The sequence below is a fragment of the Pararge aegeria genome, chromosome 2 (genome assembly GCF_905163445.1).
Source record: "Pararge aegeria chromosome 2, ilParAegt1.1, whole genome shotgun sequence".
Lineage (NCBI taxonomy): Eukaryota > Metazoa > Arthropoda > Insecta > Lepidoptera > Nymphalidae > Pararge > Pararge aegeria.
The window spans coordinates 13,924,657-13,952,612 of record NC_053181.1 but is presented as its reverse complement, the minus strand read 5'-3'; the positions used below and the strand labels follow the sequence as shown (position 1 = coordinate 13,952,612).

The following is a 27,956-nucleotide window of genomic DNA, read 5'->3' as shown; positions in this document are numbered from 1 at the left end:
TTATTCTTGATCTTTTACAAATCTATTGAACATAATATTATGAAACGTATTAGGGCAATTCGAATCGCAAAGTAAACAGTTTTATTTCCATGAAAAAGTGTTTTTTACTTCGTTCTGTAGAATAGTTTGCCCGCTTTGAGAGCTGACGCCCGCGTATACCCGGGCTTTGGATGTCGGCTTTTAAATGCAGGATTCTTACTGAGCAAATTGTAAGGTATACTTATAATTATTACCACAATATATATTAGGATTAAGGACAAATAGAGGGTTACATATATTATTCATTTACGAAGGGATAAATAATTTACTAAACTATACCATATCAGAATTTCCTTGCGGCCTAGAAATACTGACGGCCCTTGTTAACTTCTAAAATATGTATACTAAATAATTTTCAAAAATTGTATGTATTCGTATAAAAAATGTAAATAATTACATCATGAATATAATTCGAAACGAAATCTTTTGTACGTATCATGTGGGAGTTACCGACACGACAGCGTGAGAATTTCGATTTTACGTGGGTCAGATTTGGTTTTATCGTTGTATATTACTGTAAACCTTTTGGTTGGTCTTAAACTTCCGCCTTTGCCACGCTGATACTGACCATTATGAAACGTTATGTTTTATGAAAACGGGAACTTTTGAGTAAAAATTATTTTTCTCAAAGAGCCTCTAAATTATTTTATCAAGATTAATATCATCATTGACTGCTGATATACTAAAATTGTATTCGAATATTGTATTGAATAAAACAGTGCGTACACAAATGTAGTTAAAACGCAGAGCACTCTAGCTACTTTTATAGAATTTTCTCATACGCCGTTTAGGTACCATATTCTGAAAAAAATTACCGAACGATAAGTCTCCGAGCTATAACAGTGGCCTATTGTCATTTCACTAAAGTTTCGCATCTAGTTCATCTCTTAGATATAGATATTTTAAGCAGTTTCCTTAAGAGATGGTTACAATACATAATTGTATAGCTACCTATGGGTCTTTATTTTTTTATTCCGTATGTAGCTACCTACAAGTAGAGACCTAAGTAGGTACCTACATATCGTATGAAAGATCGAATTGCAATGTCTTTCGTAATTTACTTCGGTAATATCCGGTTTAGGTATTTTTCTTCGTAATAACATGCCAACTTTGAGCCGCCATTCATCTTTCAAAAAACGAGCTACAAAATAAAATGTTGGAACGCAAATCGAATTCATTTTTGCCCTTTTTGTTAAGGGTATAAAATGATGCTTCACACAATAGGTCGTAAATTTTCATTAGGCACCACATTATTGTATTCGGACATTCCAAATTTTATTTCATATTTTATATTTTGTTTGTGTGTCTGTCATTTTAATTGTCACTTATCAAATATATTTCATCTCCCGCTTAGCGGAATTACATGGATCGTTTTTTTGATGTTATCAATTTTGTTATGTCACGATAATTTTTATGGCAAACTATTACTTTGGTTAAAAGCTAGGACAGCCTAGTGGGTAAGGCTTCGGCTTCCCTTTCGGATGACCCGAGTTTACTCACTGGCACATATCTCTAACTTATCAGAGCAATGTGCGTTTTAAACAATCACTTGTATCACTTGCTTCAACATTGAAGGAAAACAGTGTGAGGAATCATAATAAAGAAGCTTGTAAAAATCACAGCAGCATTTGGATTCAATTCAATATTTTAGAAATTTATACCGACCATTCACCCTGGGTTTGATTACTTCCTGCCTTATTCGTTCTTAGCAACCTCACCAAAATGCTCCAAAAAGAACAAAAATCCTGTGGGCGGACGCGAGGTCAATGACCGAGTCCTTGACCTACACACGCTCGACCAAGGGCTCTCTTGAGGTCGTTTTTTGTGCTCAAGAAGTATTAGATTTTTTTCCGATATCTATTGATAACCTTTTTTACTCTTTCACATTCATAAATCTTCTATATCAATCTTTTTACACCAATACAAATGGGATAGAATCGTATTGAAATAACAAATACGATAAATTTTTCGTTCAGTTTTTAGTACTAGTATTTGTAGTTAGGTACGTAGGTAGGTTTTTATCGTTTCACTACTGGAGAAAAATCTTTAATAAAAATAGACTCGCATACTGAGAGTATCGTTAATTGGAAGACATGTTATAATTCGAACTTATAATTATAATCCTTTCTCGAAATTAAATAACAAGTGACTATTGTTTATAGCTGGTCTTCTATCACACACAAAATAGTGGAAGAGCTTTTTTTGATAGAGCTCGTCCGGGGAAGTAGGCACTACCGCCATGCTTATTTCTTTTTCTTTTTAATCCACTACAAGTTAGCCCTTGACTGCAATCTCACCTGGTGGTTAAGTGATGATACAGTCTAAGATGGTAGCGGGCTAACCGGGAGTATGTTAGTCATACCCCTAATAGTTCTCTACGCGACATCGCACCGCAACACTAAATCGATTAGCGGCACGTCTTTGTCGTTAGGCTTGTAACTAGCCACGGCCAGCCTGCCACCAGACCAGACAAGAGAAAATTCAGAAATTATAGATAAATTAAAAATAGCCCGTACCGTCCTACATAAATTCACAGCGCTCACCGTTGCGCCATGGTGGTCGTCAATTTCTTCCGCAAAGCAGCATCGTTGCACGTGCGTCTTGACATCTAGCCTCAGGTTGATGAACACAGGCTGGCACGTAACAGGTTGTGCTTATTCCCTGCAAAGTGTTCTGTATATAGGGGATGGATTTACAATCAATTAGAACTGTCAAAGTCAAAGTCAAATATTTCTTTATTCAATTAGGCACATAGATGGCACTTTTGATGCGTTATTACAAAATGTGTACATAGCAGTGAGTAGTGATGCCGATAACTACAATCGTAAACTTAAAACTAAAGCTACGAGGGTTCCAATCGCGCCCTGGTCTAAGAAGAAGCCCACAACAAACTTAGTCGGGTGTTCTTTTTGTTATCACCATCTCACATTGTCATTAGAAAATGTTTAAGAAGCAACCTGGTTAGAGCAATTGTTTACACCCAAGCTTTTTTATCGTTTACGTAATCCTTTATACTATAATAGGACTTTTCTATAAGCTTTCGCTTAATACAAACTTTGAACTTCTTTAGTGACATCCCCAAGATATCAACCGGTAATTTATTGTAAAATTGTACACAATTTCCTTTAAATGAATTGCTTATTTTGTGTAGTCTAGTGTACTGCACTGCAAGTTTATTTTTGCTTCTAACGTTCAAATTATTGCAGTCACATTTTCTTTTAAATTTTGATACATTTTTGTGAACAAACATTAAATTCTCAACTATTTATTGGCTATAGAGTGTCATTATTTTAACATCTTTGAATTTATCTCTCAATGACTCTCTCGGACCCATTTTATAGATCGCACGAACAGCCTTCTTCTGCAGCACGAAAATAGTGCCAATATCAGCAGCATTACCCCGTAGTAAAATTCCATATGACATAATGCTGTGAAAGTAACTAAAATAGACTAGCCTAGCAGTTTCTATGTCTGTCAGGTGGCGTATCTTCTTTACTGCATAGGCAGCAGAACTAAGCCTGTTCGATAAATTATTTACATGAGGGCCCCATTGAAGTTTAGCATCTAGCGTTATTCCTAGAAATACTGTTGTATCCACCGGATTCAATTCCTCATTATTAAGTAGTATAGTGGTTTTGATTAACATTTGGTATTGTGAACTTTATGCACTTAGTTTTATTTCCATTTATTAGCTTCAAACCATTGTACTACTTTAAAAAATCACCTTTTAGAAATGACCATGTTTAAGGAGTTTCCACTAAGAGGTATGATATACCATTTCAATAATAGTCCTCTGCGATGGATACACGTACACGGTAGCCTGTGATGATGATGCTGACCGAATTTCGGAGACAATAAGTCTGTGTGGTAATTGTTCGTACATTTCTCGGTTTGAGCATTTGAGACGACTCGTTGACGTCACTACTCTCGACGCCTTATGCGTATGGAGGTGACCCACATTTTATACCTAAATTGTTTATGGGTGACTTGGCGATTGGCGGAGAAAGTGGCCGGATGAATGAAAGTCTATATTCGTCTACCTATAAAGTCTGAATACTTCTTAGGTATATACGTATGTCGTTTACAACTGTGATTGTTAGAACCGTAGAGAGTCTATCGTCATCGTGTTCAAAAATATACAATTATTATTAGATATCAAACAACTTTCTTCGTTAAAGACGTTTTAGTAAACATTCTGTTCTTTGTAGGTAAACAAACTCGTTAGACAGAACAAGTGTGAATACAGGGCATTAAGCATACCTACATACTAGGGGATTGCTAAGTTAGAAATTAATTACTTGTGTCCTAAACCAAGTACTCACCGAATACTGATTCCCGATACAAACTGTAATCATAAGCCTTAAATAAATATACCACAGTTAACACAGAAGGATAAAATCGTGAGGATATCTGAATGCCTGAGAAAATGGTACAGAAGTAATTTCTAGAATTGAATATTCGCTTATATAGTATGATTCCTAAAGACCTACCAATCCATAAGTTTAAACAAAATGTCAAAATACATCTATTACAGCGAGGTTACTATAAAATAAATGAATTTCTTAACGACAAGGTTGCTTTAAAGCACCTGGCTCTGTTTTCATATCTCACAAGATAGACAAATGAATGTTAAGATGTTAATTTTTGATGTTAGAAAAGAGCAAATTTTGAGTTTCTAGGCGGCTTTTTCTATATACAATCGTCCTACGAAACTGTGGTAGACTCACTACAGACAGACGGATTTGTCGGTTCAAAAGTGCTTATGTAGGTAAGCCTACTTGAAATTAATGTTATTTTTTTAATGTAATATAATTTATTTTCGAAGGTTGTGTGTTGTGAAGTCCGCATTTCGCTATCGCGCGTCGCGATAAAATACGGCCAAAAGCCTGTTCATTTTCAGAGGAAAACGCAGGAAAGAAAATCTGAGGATTATTAATATAAAAGATAAGCTCTTAACATTGTGGTAGTGGCGGTGGTACCAGCAGTGGCTCGGACGTACGGCACGGCACGGCGCGGCGCGGTGTGACGCTTCGATGCGGCGACGAGCATTCCCCGTTACTTGACACACTGTCGGCTGGCTCACAGCCAAAGCCTTTAGCCGGAGGCAGCCAACGACTGCAAATCGCTATACAGGACGTACTTGCAATAAAAAACCTTGTCACTGTAATGGTTTATGTCCGAAGTTAATCCTTACTCACGTTATAAATTCGAAATAAAATAAATAAATAAATATACAACGACAATAGACACATCGCCATTGTTTTTGTAATTTTTGTAATTATTAATATGTATGTATATTCTTAGAGTTTTGCGCACCGCTATAAGGATTCATATGTGAGCCAATTCTTCATAATGGTTGCCTGGAAGAAATCACTATAAGTGATAAGGCCGCCTTTGTTACACAAATTTAATTGTACCTTTGTTGTTATTGTCTCTTTTATTTATTTTTTCTTGTGTGCAATAAAGTATTTTTGATTGATTGATTGATCGCCATCTAGCCTCAAAGTAAGAATAGCTTATGTTATGGGCGCGAAGATGATTCATGAATATTTTTATGATTAATATACGTAAATACTTATAATATACTCGTAGGTACAGATAAACAGCTAGACACTAAAAAACATATCATCATCACATAAGTACTTTACAGTTGTGGGAATCAAACCCACAGCCTTGGACTCAGAAGGCAGGGTTGCTGCCCACTACGCCAATCAGCCATTAAAAAGTGTGTGTTTGTCCTTCCTTTACACCGTAACTAAGCTACCAATTGATTTGATTTTCGGTATAGAGTTAGTTGAAAGGAAGGAAAATAACATACTTTTATTGCAGGAAAATAAACGATTCCCAAGTAGGTAATTTGTTAAAAGCGTAACAAACGCGGACAAGAGGCGGGCTAGTAAATACTACAATAAATCTAACTCAAAATATTTACAGCTCAAAAGATTATCCAATGGAGCAACCGAATGTATCTTTGTGAAATTTAGAAGCTCAGTATTTGAATCTGTCTTTAAGAAGCTCCAAAGATAAGAAGGCAGGTAACTACGAAGTTGTAGCAAGAAACTAATTTAATGAAAATAATATTTAGTTTATTAATTATCATCATAAGTGTTTCCCACCTTTGCCTCTTTAAGCTGTCAGTCCTGCGTCGTGTCGGACCCGTCCTATAAAAGGACTATGAAAGAAAAAACAGAGAGTGCATCTGTGTCCAGTACTCACTGCACAGCTAGCATGGGCAGCAGGGCTAGCACGGGCGGGAGATAAAAATTATATCCCCCGATTATATCCCCTGACGAGGGATATAATTAACGTGTCTACCTGCTAAATCACAGAAACATGGAATAAGAGAAGTTTACCCCTGTTTATTAATACACATATGTTGTTTGGATATTATTTCCACTTGTGCGTCAATGCTTCGAGAGTTGATAAAGCTGTGGGAGAAGGTAAACTTTTATCCTTTCCCCGGGGAATTGTCTCCTGCCCATGCTAGCCGTGCAGGAGACAATTATATCCCCGCGGAAAGGATAAATATTCATTTTCTCCCACAGCTTTATCAACTCAACTGTGTAGCAATCAATGCAACATATAAGATGGCGTAATATAGCTTTGCAATTGTTAGCGTGTTCTAACTAGGAGAACTAAAAATTTTATAAAATATTGATATATTTTATTAAATTTTTAGTTCTCCTGATATAAGAATCTTGATCTAACTTTATGATCATTAATAAAGCTGAAGACTTGGTTTGAATCTATAGGACTGGTAATACCGATTAGATTGTATGTAGTAGTAAGCACTGGCGCACAAGTTGAAATAATATCCAAATACTATATGAGTAATAGTAATAGGGGGTAAACTTCTCCTATTCCATATTCCCTTGATGAACCTGCTAAAGGTGGACACGTTAATTATATCCCTTGTCAGGGGATATAATCGGGGGATATAAATTTTTGTCTCCCGCCCGCGCTAGCCGTGCTGATGCACTTTAATATCCCCCGCGCAGTATGATCTCTGGAGATTGCCCACAGTGACTGCAATCGATCAGGGAAACTGTTTGTTTTCTATTAATAAAATAGTAGGAATAATTATAATGAACTATTAAGAAGTGATAGCATAGAGTTAAGGGCATCGGTTTCACTTTTAGGGTGACGAGTTCGGATCCCTGCACGAACTTCTAACGGTTCTAAGTTAGGTGCGTTTTAAGCAATTCAAATATCACTTGGCTTCAAGGTAGACATCGTGAGGAAACCTGCATGCCTGAGGGTTATCTAAAATGTTCTCAAAAAGCGTGTGCAGTCCTCCAATCTGCACTGGGCCAGCGTGGTGGACTACGGCCTAAACCCTTTTCATTGTGGGAGGTGACTTGTGCCCTGTGGTGGGCCGGTAATGGATTCATATGTTGGGCAGGGGGGTGCCCGTTCACACGAAGTTAGGTAAATGAAGGCTTGCGTATGGCTAGCTAGCCATTCACGCAGCAATCGGATGTTGTGTTAACTACGTCTACTACGGACGTCAGTCTTTATAAACACGTATACGTACAACAGTTAATCCCACAAATTTCCACTCATTGCAAGCAAGAGGTATCGGATACTTTTATTAAGGTAGGTACCCACTTACCTTATTAAAATTACCGTAACAAGAACAATATACGTAAGTAAAGTATAATGAACTTAAAATTTACTGATTAAAAAAATAGTTCTCTTTAATGCACCTACACAAACAAAACATTTTAAAACTTCAAGGCGCGAGCTACACTGATTTTTTTTTGCTTCAATATTATACATAAAGTTTTAATTAAAATAATTAATTACGGTGTCATGAAATACCCCTTTTTTAAGAATTTTTGGAAATAAATAAAATAAACATTAATATTATACGTGAGCGAGACGTGGCGCGGACGTGACACGCACACCTTGATGTTTTTCATTAAAATTTTGTACTTAAATTACGTACATGAAAGTAAGACACATTTTAAAACACATCAAAAGGCGCGAACTTGACCCCCATCTGTTTCGCGACCTCTTCTTTGTCATAATCCTCACAAATATTATAATTGTGAAAGTGTGTTTGTATGTTGTTTTGTTCTCTCTTAACGCCCTATCTAAGCAAACAATAAACTTGCTTTATGGCATAGAGTTAGTTGAAAGGAAGTAGAGTAACATAGTCTACCATATATTTATACTTTGCACGCCAATCTTGGCTGAATATGTAGATCACGAATTACGCATAACATCTATGTTTTTTGTACCATGTTCATAAAAAAAAATTAATGAATAATAAATATATCTCAGGAAAACAAAAGGTTTCCAAAAAAACCCGGGCGATGTGTGCGGGCAACAGCAAGTGAACGATATTTTCATATATTCTACATGGACACATTTGTGCCGTGTGGTTGTGTGGCTCGCGCCTAAAGTCAGCTCGCCTTCGTAGGCGTTTCATTATTGGTAATGGAATGGATGGAAATGTACAATAATCTATCATCTACAAAATGTTACAGAACAGAATTTTGTGTATACATCGGACATTTATGGATACATCGGTGTGGAACATCAAATTGGATACGTCAACTATTATAAACAGTTAGGATACAGTTAGATCATAACAATAGACAGAAAATATGAAGCTAAACTAAATATTGCGTAGAATAAAACGACGCAGAGCTCTAGAATTATTGGTACAGTTACTGCAAGTGCTCAGTCAATGGATATAAAGCACATGAAGTTATAATCTGTCAGGAATGTGGATGCGAAGAAATAGTCACGTCATTATAGTAATCAATGTGCTATCTTCAATGGCTTGATGGAGTGGCCGTTGTGCTGCATTCCACATTTTTATGCACCTACATTCCTCGCGGGTGACAACCGTTGTATACAGATGGTGTTAATGGTGTCGAACACCATACTTTACATTTATTGGAATAGATTTCCAGATTGGAAATACTAAGGCTGGCATTCCATCATAGATGTGCTAGGATACTTACGAATAGCAAAGGAAAATTAGACTAACTAAAAGAAAAGTTTCATTTTCATATTCAATAAAAAAATATATAACGTTAATTAACTTCAAGCACTCAATGAGCACTTTTAAAACGTCAGGTATGTGTGTTTGTAGTGATGCTAACGAGAAGAAGCAGGCAAGAACCTCAGCAGTTGCTCATTTCTGACATCATAATATTATCTTGTGGAAGATAAGAGTGTCGCTAATTGTTTCGCCTTGGTTAAGCGAAGCTGATAGGATGAATTGCTAAAATGAACTTATTAAATAGTTCCTAGTATTTGACCAATGTTATAAATGCGTAAATCTCTGCGCAAAATAACAGACAGACTTAAATTACTTTTATTTTTAGTTGTATAACTAAAGATTTGCCATCGCATAGTTTAGCTACCTCGCAAGTCCTTGGTGGAAACCCAGCCTAAAGGTAGTGGATGTGTGTGCTATGGATCACATAATATTATGTAATTATAATAGTACTACGATGGTATATAGAGTACCTAATACTCGTATGGACAATTTTACTATATAGGAGGCTTCCCTCATATTAGAAAAAACTTTTTTTTTTTTTTAATTATTGAAAAGGAAAAATACAAGGTAAATAAATTATTTTATTATAATGCTATTTTCAAATTATTTTGATCTGTCTAAACTATAATTAAATCCATCCAAATTCGATCCAGCCGTTTGGGAGTTAGGTGACTAACAAATGTTAAGAAGAATTATTTAAAAATATTAACATTTTATTTTGATAAAGACAGTAATTATATTAATTAATCAATTATATTACACAGTCAGGACTGTGCCATATTGACATATGCAAGAATATTGATATATATGAAAAGGAAAACGCCAGTCTTATTGTTAAAGAAATTTTAATTTTAATCTGTAACATCGTGCATCGGTGTGAACACAACTCTTAAATAAGACCACACCACCCTACCGATGACCATGAATGTATGAGGCCTTTACTAAGGTGTTTATTTCGCTGGACCTTCTAAGACTGCCCTTTTAGAAACGACAAAAGTAAGTGGTAAGTGGTGCTTATGACGAAACGATTCTTTGCGGTACTTTAGAATATTCTTATGTTTCAAAATACCTTTACTATAGACCTTTTGAAGGGTATTACTCTCTCCGTCTCTCTCGCTGGCAATATTGACCCGTTGTCAATTGTTATGCGCACGATCGGAGTTTTCCTGGAGTAAACCAGTGGTTGACTATGGAACGCAGCAGATCTTTCTGGTAAAATGCCGATATTTGAATTTAGTGTGCATATTTTTGTTTCTTCATTAGAAATATCAATGACATCTGCAAATATGTTAACATTGTAATTTGTATTCGTATTAAAGATACAGTAGGTACGTATAAATATAACGTAAGTATATATATATAATGTAGCAGAATCCATCCTTACTTCCTTACTAATATTATAAATGCGAAAATGTGTTTTTTTGTGCTCACTTTACGCCCCAACTGAGCAATCAATCGACATGATTTTTAGGCATTGAGTTATTTGAAAGGCCGGAACGTAACATAACACATGAAAACAAACAGATTTCCACTGGATTTGTAAAAAACCGTAAAAAAACAACAGTAGTTTTAAATAAATTGTAATATTCAACATGAACATCATGACAGGCTGTCATTGAGCTGGTTCGAAGTGCTTAGTCATTCCGTAATCTGGTAGCGTCGAGTGCGAATGACTGTCCAACAAAAAGAAAATAAAAGATTAAAACCAGATAAGAAGTTACACCAGACAAATTACCAGACAAATCATGCTAAGATGAACAAAATAATATGTAAAAAGAATAATTTCACTGTTTCTTGGTTCAGCGTTCTTTATATATTGTACGAACAAAAAAACCTTTGCAATTCACGGCAGATGTGAAGCTTTTGAAAAGTAGCCTAAGATTTAGAATGAGGTGGATATAGAGTATACTTCTGGTATGAGGATTTTTTTTAATACCGTATATATGCTTAGCATCATTACTTCGTTAGCCTGTAGGATCATTGCTTGAAACTGACCTTCTCTATTAGATGATTCAAATTCAAGACCATCTACGCTGCTCCTATACAAAATGTCGGTCTGTTGGTGAGAATAATGGCACGGGGGTGAAACAACACTTTTACCCTTAGTCCTACTAATTTAACCCTAATCAGTTTCGTATTAATTGATAGAAAAACCCATGTACTCATGTCTCTCATCGCACTAAAGCTATAAAAAACATAAGACATATATTACTTATAATTCAGTTTCCACGAAATGTGTAGGTACGTATTGTGTCATTCTCCCAGTATCTTAAATGCGTTTGTTTTTTTATCGTTACCCATTATCAACTATTCTAAAGAAGCTTCACTTCAAAAAGTGTAGTTACGACCAACAGTTTTATATAAACCAATATAAAAGTGATTGTTCAAAAGAAGTTTCACTCAAAAAGTGTACTTAGTTACGATCAACAGTTTTATATAAACCAATATAAAACTAATTATTCATAAGAAGTTTCACTTCAAAAAGTGTAGTTACGACCAACAGTTTTATATAAACCAATATAAAACTAATTATTCATAAGAAGTTTCACTTCAAAAAGTGTAGTTACGACCAACAGTTTTATAAAGACCAATAGAATGTGTCGTAGAGAATATACCCTGGGTAAACGCGTACCTACTAATTGACAGTGTTGACTTGACGTTGAGTGATCGTTTGGTCACATCAACTATTTTGGTACACTGCAACTTTGTATTAGTTACGTAGCATATAATGTGTTCACCTCGCAGAATATAAAGGTTGAGTGGGACATAGGTAACAAACAAAGTAGCAGACACACTTTTGCATTTACAGTAATTAAAAGAGATTAATTGTGATTAAGAAGGGATAAAAGTATTACGGATTAATACCTTTATCCCTTCTTACTTACTTAAACCAGAAAAATAATTTACTATTTATTGCCTTTTTCCCGCCTCTAAAAATTATCACTGTCCTCTGAATTACTGATTCAGCTACTCTGAACAAGCATCTGAAAAATACTAAAATCTTTTCCGACATATATCTTTTTTAATATTATAGTTTTTTCGATATCCAATGCAACCCTAGCAAATAAATATTCATGTTTTTACCTAATCTAACAAAAGCGCATTGCACATCACACTAAAACTATAGAAAATAACTTGAAATATTTAGTTAGTAGGTACCTATTGATAAAAAAGACGAACTAGTTTATTAGAAGTTGCGGAGGAATACGATGAGGTGGGGGGGGGGAAAGTGCGGAGGGGTTTTAGTGGTTAAGAATCCCACACAATCCGAGCAACCCAAAAGAACCCAATTCAAAATTGAAGAGTTCATTCAAGGAAAATCTAAAAGTTGTTATTATGAACCGAAACACAGATACTTACCAAGGGTTCAAGATTGGGCTTCTGTAAGTGTATGCTAGCCAAGGATAATAGCTTCGTAGTTTTATCACCATTAAATTTAACGTTAGCCTTGATATGGTTCAAAGGCTCGGTCATGTGAATTACACTTTTTGTTATGGTTAATTATATCTATCTACGGATGACAGACAATCAAATATAAAGTTTTTATCAAAGTACAATTATTTATACCAACGAATGTATTATGTTATGCTTTTTGTATTCTGTAGTTATTTAGGTTCCAAAAGATTATTACCCTTTTGTTGAAGATATAGGGAACTAATCTTTGTCTATGTTTCATTACCTACTCATATTTTGTAGAGGAAAGATTTATTTGTTTGTTTGTTTTTATTCGATAAAGAACTGAATCGATTTAGATACATCCTTCACCTACGGTAGGGAAGTTTACGTCTATGAGTAAATAAGTTTTAAAATAGTATTTCGTTACGACCGGACCTTTACTTAACATGGGCAACAGCTAGTACAAGACAATTTAGCAAAAAGTCCATAAGTTGGATACAGACTTGTGAAAATTTTCCAAACTAGCAGGCTTGTCGTCCGACATGAAATGCTTATCGCAGCACCATATGGGCATCACTGTAATATCTATTATAATCAATACTATTATAGTATTGCTGACTTTTAAGATATTTTACTTACCCGCCCAATAAATAAACAAAAATTATAGAACAGGGTGTACAGGTTAAATGAGGAATTCAAACTGGAGGAAACGACAGTTTTTCTAGGAATAACGTTAGATTCTAAACTTCAATGGGGCCCTCATGTAAATACGTTATCGAACAGGCTTAGTTCTGCTGCCTATGCGGTAAAGAAGATACGCCAAATGACCGACGTAGAAACTGCTAGATATATTTTTGTTACTTTCACAGCTTTAATATGGAATTTTACTTTGGGGTAATGCTGCTGATATTAGCACTATTTTCGTGCTGCAGAAGAGGGTTGTTCGTTCTATCTACAAAATGAGTCCGAGAGAGTCATTGAGAGATAAATTTAAAGATTTTTAAATAATGACAGTGTATAGTCAGTACATATTTGAAAATTTAATGTACGTTCATAAAAACATTTCTAAATTTAAGAAAAAATGTGACTGCAATAATTTAAACATTAGAAGTAAGAATAAACTTACAGTGCAATATACTAGGTTACATAAAATTCATAATTCGTTTAAAGGAAATTGCATACAATTCTACAATAAACTACCAATTGACATCTTGGAGATGTCTCTTAAGCTTATAGAAAAGTCCTATTATAGTATAAAGGACTACGTAATCGATAAAAAAGCTTGGGTGTAAAAGCTCTAACCAGGTTGCTCTTCTAATAATTTTAAATGACATTGTGAGATGGTGATAAAAAATACACCCGGCTAAGTTTGTTGTGGGCTTCTTGTTAGATCAGGATTCAGGACGCGTTTGGAACCCTCGTAGCTTTAGTTTTAAGTTTACGAATGCGGTTATCGCCATCATCTCACTACCGTGTAATTCTTATGTACTTATTCATATGGGCCTACTTGAATAAAGATATTTTTGACTTTGACTTTGACTTTGGTTAAATATTTGCGACAGGAATATCTGGACTAGCGATAGAATACCAGGCGTCCAGATGCTGTGGATAAAATTGTATAATATAAACGAGCGAAGGAAGGCAAATCTTTAGATTAAGATTGGATATAGTATAACATTTTTTTGTATTAATCAAAAACGAGCAAAGAATGATTTGTAAGACCTCCTATTTTTCTGTTAAGTGATAAGGATAAAGCTCATTGTTAATGCTACACAAAAGGTATGCTATGATTCATTAGATTCCCATGCTCATTCGCCGATCGTTGTTTTTGCTCCACAAAAAATAACTGTTATCAAAAGTATTTGCATTGTTCTTTCTGGATATTTCTAGTATGTCTCGTGTTTTGTTTTTATATGTGGCACATTTTAGTGCAGTAGATACTAAATGGATAGGTATAAGAGTATTGATTTAGTATGTTACTGTCAAGCACACTGTGTAAAAGGAATTAGAGAAGTTGGAACTAGTTCACCCAAAGACGAGGTTATAATTGATTAATTAAAAGGCGTTTATACCTTAAGTATTACAAAAATGATATACGCCCACGTTTTTGTTCTGCATATGTGTCCAAGTCGCTGCGACTCGATTGATAATCCGCCAAGTTGCAGTCTAAATGGCGGTTTTCCGTGGATTTTCCGGTGCGGGATCGGCACTCCAGCATGTTCGGAGATTTTATCTTAACTTCCAATTCGGTCTTCTGAGCTATTAGCTCCGTCCAATATCTTTTCAACAGCGCAACTTCTGTTTTTGGTTTAGGATTGCCCGTCGACAATTATTTTTTAAAGTGTTCGCCTGTTAAGATGGACTTCAGTTTGGTAAATACATAAATAAATGTATAGGTTATTATAATTAAAATATAGGTGTGTTACATAAGAGTAAGCTGTACTTCCATTGTACACTTCATGTATCGTATGTTCACAATCATAATTTATGGTACATTAATAATAAATAAATAAATAACATACCTATATTGTTATTATAATAACTAGTAATTTTAATTATAATAAATAGGAAGTAAAACAATTCAAAAATACCTCGCACATCAAAGCAGTCTCTATTTTTAAAGAAAAGTATGATGCACCCAAAAAATATACAATATACTTTTTGTGGAAAAAAAAAAACTAATAAAAAATTTTTTTTTGTTTTTTTTGTTTTTAGGCTTGTCTTTGATTTAACCTTCTCCCGCACTAGTGTGGATTGGAACGTTAAAGAGAGAGACCCCTGAGCCGCTATTACTCTGAAGCTTCTGTCTACATTTAAATAAGTAAGATACTTTATCAGATGGATATCGTAAGTGACTATCTGAAGAATTTCTTATGTTCCACTAATATTACTAGACAACGCAATTTCATATAAAATATTTCGACTTCTGGAGTAGCAAAAGAAAAACTGACCGCCATCTTAAAGGTTTGGGTTACTAAGCCTATTGCTTTCAAAATCAATACCTGAGCACCACCACAAGCGCGCGAGAATATTTACGAAGCAAGACGAGTTAATTGTAAGACGCGATGGGGACATTACAAAATATTTCAGCATTTTATATCTTATGAAATGTTTGTTTTTCGATAATTAATTCGTATCCTACTGTTTTTTTTTTAGATAAATCAATATGGTATTAGTCTCTGTTATCTGTTAGTCGGTCGATATAGGAACTAAAAGTTCATATATATAATTATACCTACTTACGGAGTTAGAAGAAGATAAGTCCTGTCATAAAAAATACTTTAAGATTATTGTCTACACTGATAAACATGCCCCGGAAGCGCAGGTTATCACGACATCCATTAAAATTTTCTATACTCAATTCATTTCAAAATTAGTCGTCTTTGTATTTTGATATCAGCATCAGACATGTAACAAATTAAAACTAATTATGATTCCGTGTACTGAGTTGCATGCTGGGTTTTCCAAGCGTTTTAATTCCACAGTACAAGTCCTAAATTATTATGATTGGATATCATTTGAAGGCGGATTCTTTGGCCCAAAAATGCCGATTCGACCCTTTCCGAACCATTACTCTGAACAAGTGACTCTGAACAAGCAGAATTTTTGGTACTCCTCAATAAAAGTGTATTTGATAGAGAATCTTTTCAACCTTTGATAAAAATTAGAAGAGAAACGTGCAGCGCATTTGATAGAAGCTTATCAAGCACACCCGCGTAAAGTGCAAGTTACTCCATGGTACTTATCCCTACTTACTTATATTATAATGCAATAGTGCGTTTCTATGCTTTTTATTAACTTTAGAGTTAATAAAAAGCATAGAAAAAAAAAGAAAAACAAAAAAGAAAAACATAAAATAAATCATAAAAGAAAAACATTCCTCGCCTTCAAAGCCATCCACATAGTTTTGCCTTAATTTTCTATTACTGAAGGTCATCACTTAGATCTATCACTGTTTTATAGTTCGGGCATATTCAGAGTTCGTCTGTATTCAGGCTAAGTGTAATGCCCACCTAGCTATTTAACCTATGCCAAACATTCCTAAACATGTTTGCATAATATAATAAATAATACTAAATATATATCTACACACACCACCATCTAACCCCAAAATACGCGTAACTTGTGTTATGGGTACTAAGGTGAATGATAAATATTTTTATGAATAATATTTATAAATAGTAATAATATACAGATGAATACCCAAACGCTGAAAAACATTCCTTTACCAGTTTTAGAAATCGAACCCACATTCTTTGACTTAGAAAGCAGGGTGACTGCCCACTGCGCCAATCAGCCATGGAATCAGAAGGATTTGGACCGTAGTCCACCACGCTGGTAGACTAGAAAAGTCTCAAGCATGAAGATTTCTTCATGATGTTTTCATTGTCAGCTAAAGCAAGTGGCATCGATTATTGATTTGCCTAAAATGCACATAACTCTGAAAAGTACGAGTAAAAGGTTGCCGGATTTAAAACTTTAAACGCGTTCTCGCTTTAAATGGAAGCTAAAGTCCCACTAGACCATTGCCACTCTTAAGAATATTAATAAAATCAAAACTCGTTTTAAAAAGATTAAATTATCTAATATGGTAACCCTGTAAATGATGTATCTCCTCGATGAAACAATTTTCAATGATACCATGACTAACGTGTTAGTTGCCGCGTCAAAACTATTACGTGCTCACCCATGACCTGGACCAAGATGCGAAGAAACCTTGCTCAATAATTGCAGGTGTAAACATAGTTTTAATTGACGAGAACTCATTAAGAATTCGCGGGTTAAACAGCGTTTGAATAAGCTAACACCTCGTTGAACATCTAGGAGAAACTTTTAAAGTCTGCTAAAAGCTTTTCACGCTTCTTTCGAAACTTAGCAACACTTCCTTAGTTTACGTCGTGCAATCATCTATTAGTAATCAGAATTTGATTTTGGTTAAAAGACAATGATTATGTGACAATCGTTATGGCGGTTGAAGGGAGATTTTTAAAAATGTTTGTCATCAATGATTATACATACGGGTGACAACATTAATATTTCAAGACCAGGTTAGGTTCAATAACAAAGTAAAAAAACAAAGGCGATAGATATCATTAAGTTGCAAAGTCGATCTTTATAAAGCTAAGTAGGTCTTTTGGTTGCCAAATAGCTGTCGTGTTTTCAAAGAACAATTTTTTTCCTGGTGATCTGTAGCCTTTTAGAATCAACCTCGAAAACCTGTAAAGGCAGTATATATAGGGCACTGAATACGTGGTATAGGGATTATTTCTCTACTCAGAATGCTAAATCGAATAAGCGAGTTACTTAGTCCGGATATAGATAAGGGTGGTCTCGGTCATTGGACATTAGGTAGCTGCAACGAGGTCCTGCGTGAGGTTACATACCGCAAGGCCACCCGCCTGTTATACACAAGTAGGTATTATGCGCATCTTGAAATAACTAGCATAATGTTATGCAGGGATATAAGGGCTTCGTTGTAAGGGAATTTAGATAGATAAGTATTTACTCCTTCATATCTAAATCGAACCTGAATTATTACGTTCTACTTTATGAATACGTACACATAAGAATACATACGTATACATATACGTAAGTATATACGTTCGTATACATATGTTCATAGGTAGTAGTTCATAGTTCATTTTCCCCATTTTATGGTAAACGTTTAGAATATAACAGGTTAAATAATTACTGTCAACTGCTAAATGGAATTAAGTTGCTAACTGTCTGTTCGAGAAACACTTCTAAAGTGGAGTGGTTTTCGATGCTTCAATATGAGTCATGTACAAGGTTTCTATATGTTCTTAATTCTGTGATTTCAGTTTTTATTTAGTTAAGTTTTTCTGTGTAATTTTTAACGTTTTACAAGAAGAAGAAACACTTGCACGTATAACATACAGGAAAAGAAACAGTAAGGAGTATACAGTTCACAATGTAGACATGCAAAGGCAGCCTTAGTGCCAAGAGTGTTAATAGAGACTGCCGTGCATACAGGGTATGCACAGGGTATGCACTAAGCGGGCATATGGTATAACATTTAAAAAATCTACAGTAGGAGTTATACAAAATGTTGTAAAAAGCTTACCCTAAAGTTTTTATAACTCGTGCTAGAGAGTTTCTTCACTTTATATCAAATTCAAATTCAAAATTCAAAATTTCTTTATTCATGTAGGCCTATCACAGGCACTTATGAAGCGTTCATACATAATTGTTTACATAATTGTAACGGGATGGTGATAACTTCGTTCGCCAACTTAAATCTAAAGCTACGAGGGTTCCAAACGCGCCCTGGTCTAAGAAGAGCCCACAACAAACTTAGCCGGGTAAATTTATTTTTTTGTTATCACCATCTTCCAGTAAATTTAAATTAAGCTATGAAGCTAGAGCAATTCACACCCAAGCTTTTTTATCGTTTAAATAATCCTTAATGTTATAATAGGATTTTTCTGTAAGCTTACGTTTTATATAAACTTTGAACTTATTGAGAGACAACTCAAAGATTTCATTTGGTAATTTGTTATAAAATAATATACAACTGCCCTTGAATGAATTTGCAATTTTGTGTAGCCTAGTAAACTGCACAACGAGTTTATTTTTGCTTCTAATATTTATATTGTTACAGTGCATTTTCTTTTTAAATTTTGATATATTTTTATGGACATAAATTAAATTTTCATATATGTACTGACTATGCACCGTCATTATTTTAACTTCTTTAAATTTATCCCTTAATGACTCTCTTGGGCCCATTTTATATATCGCACGAACAGCCCTTTTCTGCAGGACGAAAATAGAATCTATATCAGAAGCATTACTCCATAATAAAATGCCATAGGACATAATGCTGTGAAAATAACTAAAATAAACAAGCCTAGCAGTTTCTATGTTTGTCATATGACGAATCTTTTTTACCGCGTATACTGCAGAACTAAGTCTGTTCGCTAAATTATTTATATGTGGGCCCCATTGAAGCTTAGCATCTAAAGTTATTCCTAAAAAGATTGTCGTATCCACCAAATCCAACTCCTCATTATTAAGTTGTACAATGGTTTTTACTTGTTTAACATTCGGTAGTGTGAATTTAATACTCTTCGTTTTTTTTCCGTTAAGAGCTAAGTTATTAGCCACAAACCATTGTACTACTTTAGCGAGACATATGTTTACATCGTCAAGATTTTTTTCACGACGTTTAATTTTAAACATCAATGATGTATCATCAGCAAACAATACTATCCCGTGATTGTCCTCAGCTAGGTAAGGAAGGTCATTCATGTAAATGAGGAATAGGAAGGGTCCTAATATAGATCCCTGGGGGACACCAATTTGCACAAATGACCCGTTAGACCGCTTTCCGTTCACGTCAACTTTTTGAATTCTATCATTAAGATAGGAAATCATTAAATCTAGAGCTATGCCCCGAATTCCATAGTGGTGTAGTTTCCTGATTAATGTTTCATGTTGTACACAATCGAAAGCCTTGGACAAGTCACAGAAGACGCCAAGTGCGTCCCGTGACTTCTCCCAGGCTTCAAATATATTTTTTACTAACTCAACACCAGCATCGGTTGTTGAGCGACCCCGTGTAAAACCAAATTGCTGCCCGTGCAATAGATCGTTCTTATTAAAAAAGTGAAGTAATTGATTTAATATAAGTTTTTCAAAGATTTTACTGAGAGTAGGTAGTACAGATATTGGTCTAAAGTTAGAGGGGTCGGTAGTACTACCCGATTTGAACAACGGAACTAGTTTGCTATGTTTCATTAAATCAGGAAACACACCACAGTCTATACAATTATTAAATATGAATGATAGGTCAGGTGCAATTATATCAATCAAAGACTTTACAACGTTAACGGAAATGCCCGACAAGTCATTTGTTTTCTTATTATTTAATAATTTAAATGCATACCCTGCTTTAAATGCATATCATCTGCATACCCTGTGCATACCCTCTATGCACGCCACTGTTGATAGATTTACATGAATACCAAAATGTAAAGATACAAATACATATATTATTTAAATAAATATACGTAATATGTAAATATAAAATATGCATAATATATAACAAACATTGTTAAAAAAAACATTGTAAAACATTGTTAATTGTATGTTATTAATCTTCTTATATATATAAGAAGATTTTAACATACAATTTAAAAGAAAGAAGGTAGTTAAGTTTGGACAAGGTTAGTCTAGCAGTTTGTTAATAAACAGGGAGAAGCTTGAAGCAGTATTAGGTATGTAAGTTGGTAGATTGTATCGTTTGCATAAGTAAATTGAGCTAGGAGGTGGACAATGGACCCAAGAGTCAAGTTACTAGAACACAACACAAGAGCATACAAATAGGGCCTGTACAATGTAAATAGCTAACAAGTGCAGAGTAATTATACTAGCTGTGGCCGTTTAAATAAGTAATACATAATTAATCATGTATGCCTAGATTAGGTACATAGTACCCAAGTTTGCTTTTTAGTGCACACCTATAAACGATGCGTTAATAGTAGATTGTTAAACGAGACGGAAAACACTTTATTGACGAATGGGGTTTGTTCCAGAGTTGAACATTTATATCAATCGCGGGGAAAAAGAATAATAGGAAAAAACGAGAAATATTTCTGAAAAAGATTTCATCTTTTTTTAATCATACTTCAGAATGATTTGTTGTTTTTTGATGGCTTCAGAACAGACAAAGATCACTACTCTTACAAATTAAATCTTAATATATATTATAAACTAATTCTTATTTATAATATTTATTAATGAATTTTGAATTTTTGAATTTTTTGAATTTTATAGCATAAATTAAACCAAAAAGTTCGTTCATGTGCCAACATCATCGGACTACATAATATTCATAGATACCTACTTCTTTGGCACTGACCTCTATTATAGTCTAGGTTTTGCGTGTCCTGAAGGGAAGCAATTTTAAGCTAAACTGTAATATTTTTTGAAAGGCCTTAAAGGACTTAAATCCATGGCTGTAAAATAAATTAAAAAAAAAGGAGAGGAGCAATCAAAAAACAACAACTTAAAAAAATAGTAAAGTATGAGATGAGACGCTGTTCCGACTGTTCTCTTTTTGAATTACTTTACCATGCGTGGAAGAGTAATGAAGTGTGTTCCGCCCGAAGTTTAGACAAACGACGCCAATTTTCCGAACATGAGATATGAAAAACATATTTATTGTAACATTGAAATCTAATCAAAGCACGAAATATATATATTTGAGAACGACAATGTTCTTTACGATAACCATGCCGTAGCCAGAAAGTCAAAGTGGTAAATACATTTACTACTTTGACTTTCTTGGATCTTCACTTTATTTTTGAGAGGATATACAAAAGGGCTTCCAATTTTAGTACAGTTAAGTCCTCATGTGATACAGATTATACCCAGTTGCGTGCACTGGGTTTCTTACCAGGGTATGCATACAGCAGGAAAATTGCATAAGACGGCAATAATCCTCCCTCCCTCCTATAAATTAAATAAATAAATAAATATACTACGACAATACACACATCGCCATCTAGCCCCAAAGTAAGCGTAGGTAGCTTGTGTTATGGGTACTAAGATGACTGATGAATATTTTGATGAATAATATACATAAATACTTAGAATATACATATAACACCCAGACACTGAAAAACATTCATGCTCGTCACACAAACATTTTCCAGTAGTGGGAATCGAACCCACGGCCTTGGACTCAGAAAGCAGGGTCGCTGCAAACTGCGCCAATCGGCCGTCATCAAATTTTAGGGTAGCCTATACCTACCAAGTAGCTATAGGTAATGTGGTTATTTTGGTGGCCTACCTGAGCACCTACAGTCTTAAAAAGAGCGGACGAGTTGGCACGATGCCAGAAGTAAACGTAGGTACAAGACGTATCTACTGTAATGAAATAAATTAAAAAAAATCTATAACAGCTGGCAAGGGGTAGAAACTAGTAAAGTAAAATATTAATTAAGCCTACCCACCATCCTCAGCCCATTTATGTCTTGGAGTATTTACCCACCACGCTGCTCCAATGCGGTTTGGAAGTGTTTAATGATTAATTATCTTATTATAATTACCTTGACGGGGTTAGACAACTTCCTAATGTGGTCTGATACTGGAAATTACTCGACAGAAAAACACAATAACCACCAATCAAACCGGCCCGGTTGAATCCAGGACCTCGTAATGCAAAGTCGAACACACTGAGTAGGTTATTTTGTCCACGAGATCAAAGAATGTACCGAATTAGATGAGTAGGTAATTTTTTTTATTAGCTATTTTAATCTGTTCGACTATTTTGTCATGATGTGATATGCCAGTCGCCGGAATACCTAGAGTCTCCAGCTTACTGTTTTACAAAAAATATTTTAAGCCTTGAATGTGGTCAACCCTGTTATTTGCATTCAAAGGTCACTGTGATATTATACTTGCATAATAGAACATGTTGTTGACTAAACAAAAGATTTCGAAACAATCATTGATGCGGATTATAGGTATAATAAAAATAAAAATAAAAAATAAAAATAAATTATAGGTATGTCACGCTAAAATTTCAGCTCGATCGGTGCAGAACTTTTTGAGTTTTTGAAGCGTACACAAACCAACATAACATTTTAATATACATATATTGATTCTACCTAATACGCAGTGCGTAACATTAAGTATCTGAAAATATTTTGGCGTGGCCCAACCATCTCCCATTTTAGCTCGTATTTTAGCAAGTATTAATATTTATTCCTGTTATTCGTCACATGCTGCAACGGTTCCATGGTGTAATGGTTAGCACTCTGGACTCTGAATCCAGCGATCCGAGTTCAAATCTCGGTGGGACCTTCCTTTTTTTCATGTTTTTATTTAAATTCCAAAATTATTTGGCTCAGACCAAAACATTTAAAGCAATTACTACCACAACTTAAAGCGTAATCAAACAGAGCAAAGATTTAGTAATCAAAACTTTAAATAGGTAATAAAACTGAATAAAAATTCAAAATGTTACGTTAAATGTTACATTTCTTGCACTTAGTTATTAACTATATAATTATAACTATCTAAATGTAAGTATAAATAACTTAAATTTTTACTAAGGAATGCATCGAAGTATTATTTATAGAACCCTATTTTTGATGTATTGTTTAATTATTACCACGTCGAAACCGATTAGAGTATTGGTTTAATATAAGTGCTATTACCCATTCCCCAACAGATTAGCCCTAAGATCTTAATCTACATTATCACTCGCTACCGGTGAGATTGAAGTCAAGGTCAACCTAGTGGAATAAAAAATAATCATTATTTTACATATTGGTATGAGCTTTCAAATTTCATGTCGCTTAATACAGAATAGCTTAAGGTGTTACGACTTACGATTTACCATAGCTTAATTCTACATTCAAACATTGCTAGTCCAAACTCCAAAGGTCTAAACTTAGTTACCAACTTAAAGTCAAACTCAAGTTTAATACACTTTGCAAGTTCATTGACATATACCTAGATGTAGTAAGAATAAGTAGCAATGTACCTATTTGTAAATAGAAAGACTCCACTCTTAGAGCTGAAAGGCTTTTTGCTGAATGAAATTTGAGCCTTTTGACCTTATATTATGACACAGATTTCTTTAAGTTGTTATCGTAGATGTGACTGTCTACAATCGAAATACATCTATCATCAGTCTAAACGTGATCAGATATTCTAATTAGGAACTCTCTTTAGTATAGATTGATTAGACCACATAACGACGCCGGTTCGATAATATACGCATGTGGTACATTTCAAAACGAAATTTTTGCAACATATTGGTTGATTGTTTTTAAAGATTGTTTTTAGATGAGATAAATTATTTATTTGTGTACAGAAATGCTTGCAATCATATGAAGTAATTATCGGCCTCCTACAAGGCACAGGTAAGAGACCTGTGCCTCGTAGGACCCACAATGAGTAAGGTTTAGGCCGTAGTCCACCACGTTGGCCGAGCATGAATTGGTGGACTACACATGAGTTAACACGATATTGTGGAGACCTCTCAGGCAGTTTTTCCCAAGTAATTTTTCTTCACCGTTAAAGCAAGTAATAAATTTATAGATAAATATACTAAGACAATTCACACATCGCGACCTAGCCCCAAAGTAAGCGTAGCTTGTGTTATGGGTACTAAGATGACTGATGAATATTTTTTTATGAATAATATACATAAATACTTAGAATATACGTATAAACACCCAGGACCTGAAAAAAATTCATGCTCATCACACAAACATTTCCCAGTAGTGGGAATCGAACCTACGGCCTTGGGCTCAGAAAGTAGGGTCGCTTCAAACTGCGCCAATCGACCGTCGAAATATTTATTTTAATTGCTTAAAATGCACATAAATGATTACAATACAAAAATATAGCTAACCTGGGTTCTGATTCACTATCAGAACCTATAAACTTTTGATCTCAAAAATAAATCACGGAACTAAAAGATGAAAATCGTATCTTTTTAGTTTTAGCTTTGTTATAGTTTACATAGCTAAAACTAAAAAAGCTACGATTTCAATTCAGGTCAATACTAACCACAAATTCAACTGGAATCGATATTATGTAGATACCTACGTTAGACAAACTTTAACACTCAACACTTCTTCCAATCCATCAAAGCATTTGCGCCTGGTGTTTTATAACTTATATTAAAGGAGAATTGTTAAATATTAGTGGTTTCCACACAAACACATGATTTGATATCGGCAGTTCAAACTTTAACACTCAACACTTCTTCCAATCCATCAAAGCATTTGCGCCTGGTGTTTTATAACTTATATTAAAGGAGAATTGTTAAATATTAGTGGTTTCCACACAAACACATGATTTGATATCGGCAGTTCAAACTTTAACACTCAACACTTCTTCCAATCCATCAAAGCATTTGCGCCTGGTGTTTTATAACTTATATTAAAGGAGAATTGTTAAATATTAGTGGTTTCCACACAAACACATGATTTGATATCGGCAGTTCTACTCAATGTTGTTACAAATGTTGAATGAAGATGACAGGACATTGGCAGAAATTGAAAATACGAGGGCAGGGTCTCTTAACTGGTTGTCAAAAATAATTTTATCGTAAATATTATATTGACACATGATAATTATATTACGTGATTTCCCAATAATCTAATTGGACCGCACGGCTACGGTTCGCTCTCGTCTCCCCTTCAGCGGAATTAACGCACGTCTCAATATAATTTACTGTCTTAAAGGTGAATGCCCTTATTATATAATACTTTCGTGTGAGGTACAATTATCCAGAGGATATCGGTAGTGTCTTCGAAAAAAGTAATTGTTATAATTACATAAGTAACGCGCCTCCTTTTATAATGAGACGTTTAAAAATTTAACAAGTTTTAATTTGAGTATCTATTTAAATAATGTCAATAATAATAATTATTTACACTCCCATGTTCAATTGAATCATGAATAAAAAATATGTGTTATTAATTTATTAAGAATAGTGTGTACTGAGGTTAAAAACACAATAACTGACACTGCGGTTGCTTGATCTTATGGTCTGTTTGGCAAAGAAAAAATTAAAACGTATAAGCTGTACTGGAAACCTGCATGCCTGAAAGGATAACATAATATTCTTGAAAATAATATGAAGTACAGGTTTGCACTAATTTAGCGTGCTAGACTACGACCTAGACCGGTATTATGGGAGGAGACCCGTGCTCTGTAGTGGGCTGATAAAGAATTTAAAATGATGATGACTATTATGATGATGATGATGAGCTGTGTACACAAAATATCTATTATACAGATTTGCGAGTAAAACAATTGATTTTGTAAAATTAAATATTAGTAGAGATTATCACGATTTCTGTTAAAGATGTTATGGAAACATAAATATTGATTTTTCACATTTACCAATAAAGGCTAATTGTTGACCCAGTTATTAATTATACATACGCAAGTAGGCGTTTTTTTTTCAGTATCATAATAGTGACACAATTTCCCTGCCTTTTCCACATGCCTCCTTTTCGTGCCTGGCCAAGTTAAAAATCCTGAACACTATATTATTTCTCAGAGATGGTACTTATAATTTTCATAAATCTGAAAACAAGAACTAATGAGCACCTCCTCTGTTACTTTGTTACCTCTGACGTGAAGGTATCCTCTCTTGTGCATTATCCTGTTCCCACAAAAACGCTAAACGTCTCTAATGGACATCGTGTAATTATTCCAAATAAAAACCAAACAGCCCCAAATATTTGTCTCATCGTAATTCTGGCCTTGTTCTTATTATGTTACGGTGCTCTACCAAAAACTATAGGAATGCAAAAGTATTGCAAGCACGTCAAATCGGCTTCACTCTTTATGTACCTAATTCGCTAATTAAGTTAAGTATGTCTGTCCGAACCGACTGTTCTTTTCTTTTTATTTTTACCCAATTGCGAGGGTATGGATGGAAATATCTGCCCGTCTGTTTGTGTCATATTTAATTCAGAAACCCTGTTTATTTCTGATAAAACCTTATATAATCCCTTAATATTTCAGTGTTTAGTCAGTGACCTTTCGGTTTTATAATGATATATGTACAGAATTGCGATAACGTACCTCTCTAGTTTTGATGATAAACGGCATTAAACGACAGACATGATGAGTGGTTAGGGAAATACCACAATGGATGGCCCACCGTCGGCGATTCCCAGAGCGTAGCGACACGGGTACGCTATTCTTGTTCCCATCGGCCTGGCACGGTAATGACCGAGCGAAACTCAGGCAATTTTCGACGCCGGTATTTGACGAGGCCAAATTTAAGCGTTTCAAGATTTACTACGAACCTCCTAAATTATCTTCTAAAATATGTCCGCGCTATAACTTGATAAAGTACCTGTTCTTTGAATATATAACTTACGTGAAATAAGTTTTACTGCTTTGTTGTGTGTGTCCTTTACCACGAGAGCAGTGGCGTGCATACAGGGTATTCACAGGGTACACTTAGTGAGCAGATGATATAAAATGGAAAAAATCTCGAGTAAGAATTAGAAAAAACTTAAGGCATTCATGAGTAAAAAGAGCCTACCCATAAGTTTTTATGACTCTAATTATAACTCTATTAAATTTTATATCATCAGCCATGTTAGTGCATACCCTATATGCATGCCACTGCATGAGAGAGGAGGACGTGTGAGTGGGACAATAATGGATATTTAAGGGTCCAGAGGCGATTAGAACTTTCCAGTTTCTGCAATGTTTGAAGAGCTTTAACTAATAAGTACCTATATATATTAGCTATCTAGGTTAGGGCGCGGCGGGCGCCTTGACAAATTTCTTGACTTGTAAGTGCGTCGTCGCGCTGGCTTAATAAGGTTGGGAACCTGTGGACTATCACATTACACTGCTGAATTTAAAGGCCTGAGCCGGGAATCCTTAGACCAGTGCCTGATTAAAGGATAAAGATTTTGCTACGAGGCCCGCAGCAAAATCTTTAAAAGAGCCCTTGATCTGCTATGGGTTCCTAAATACAATAAGT

The 27,956-nt window shown here is 34.7% G+C and overlaps 1 protein-coding gene and 1 non-coding gene across 3 annotated transcripts in view; both read left to right on the top strand.

Annotated features, from left to right (window-relative positions):
- Positions 1-27,956, top strand: part of LOC120634571 — a 76,212-nt gene that overhangs the window by 36,992 nt on the left and 11,264 nt on the right. The window lies entirely within an intron of this gene.
- On the top strand, positions 23,213-23,284 carry Trnaq-cug. The gene has a single exon. It is a non-coding gene; the product is annotated as a tRNA-Gln (tRNA).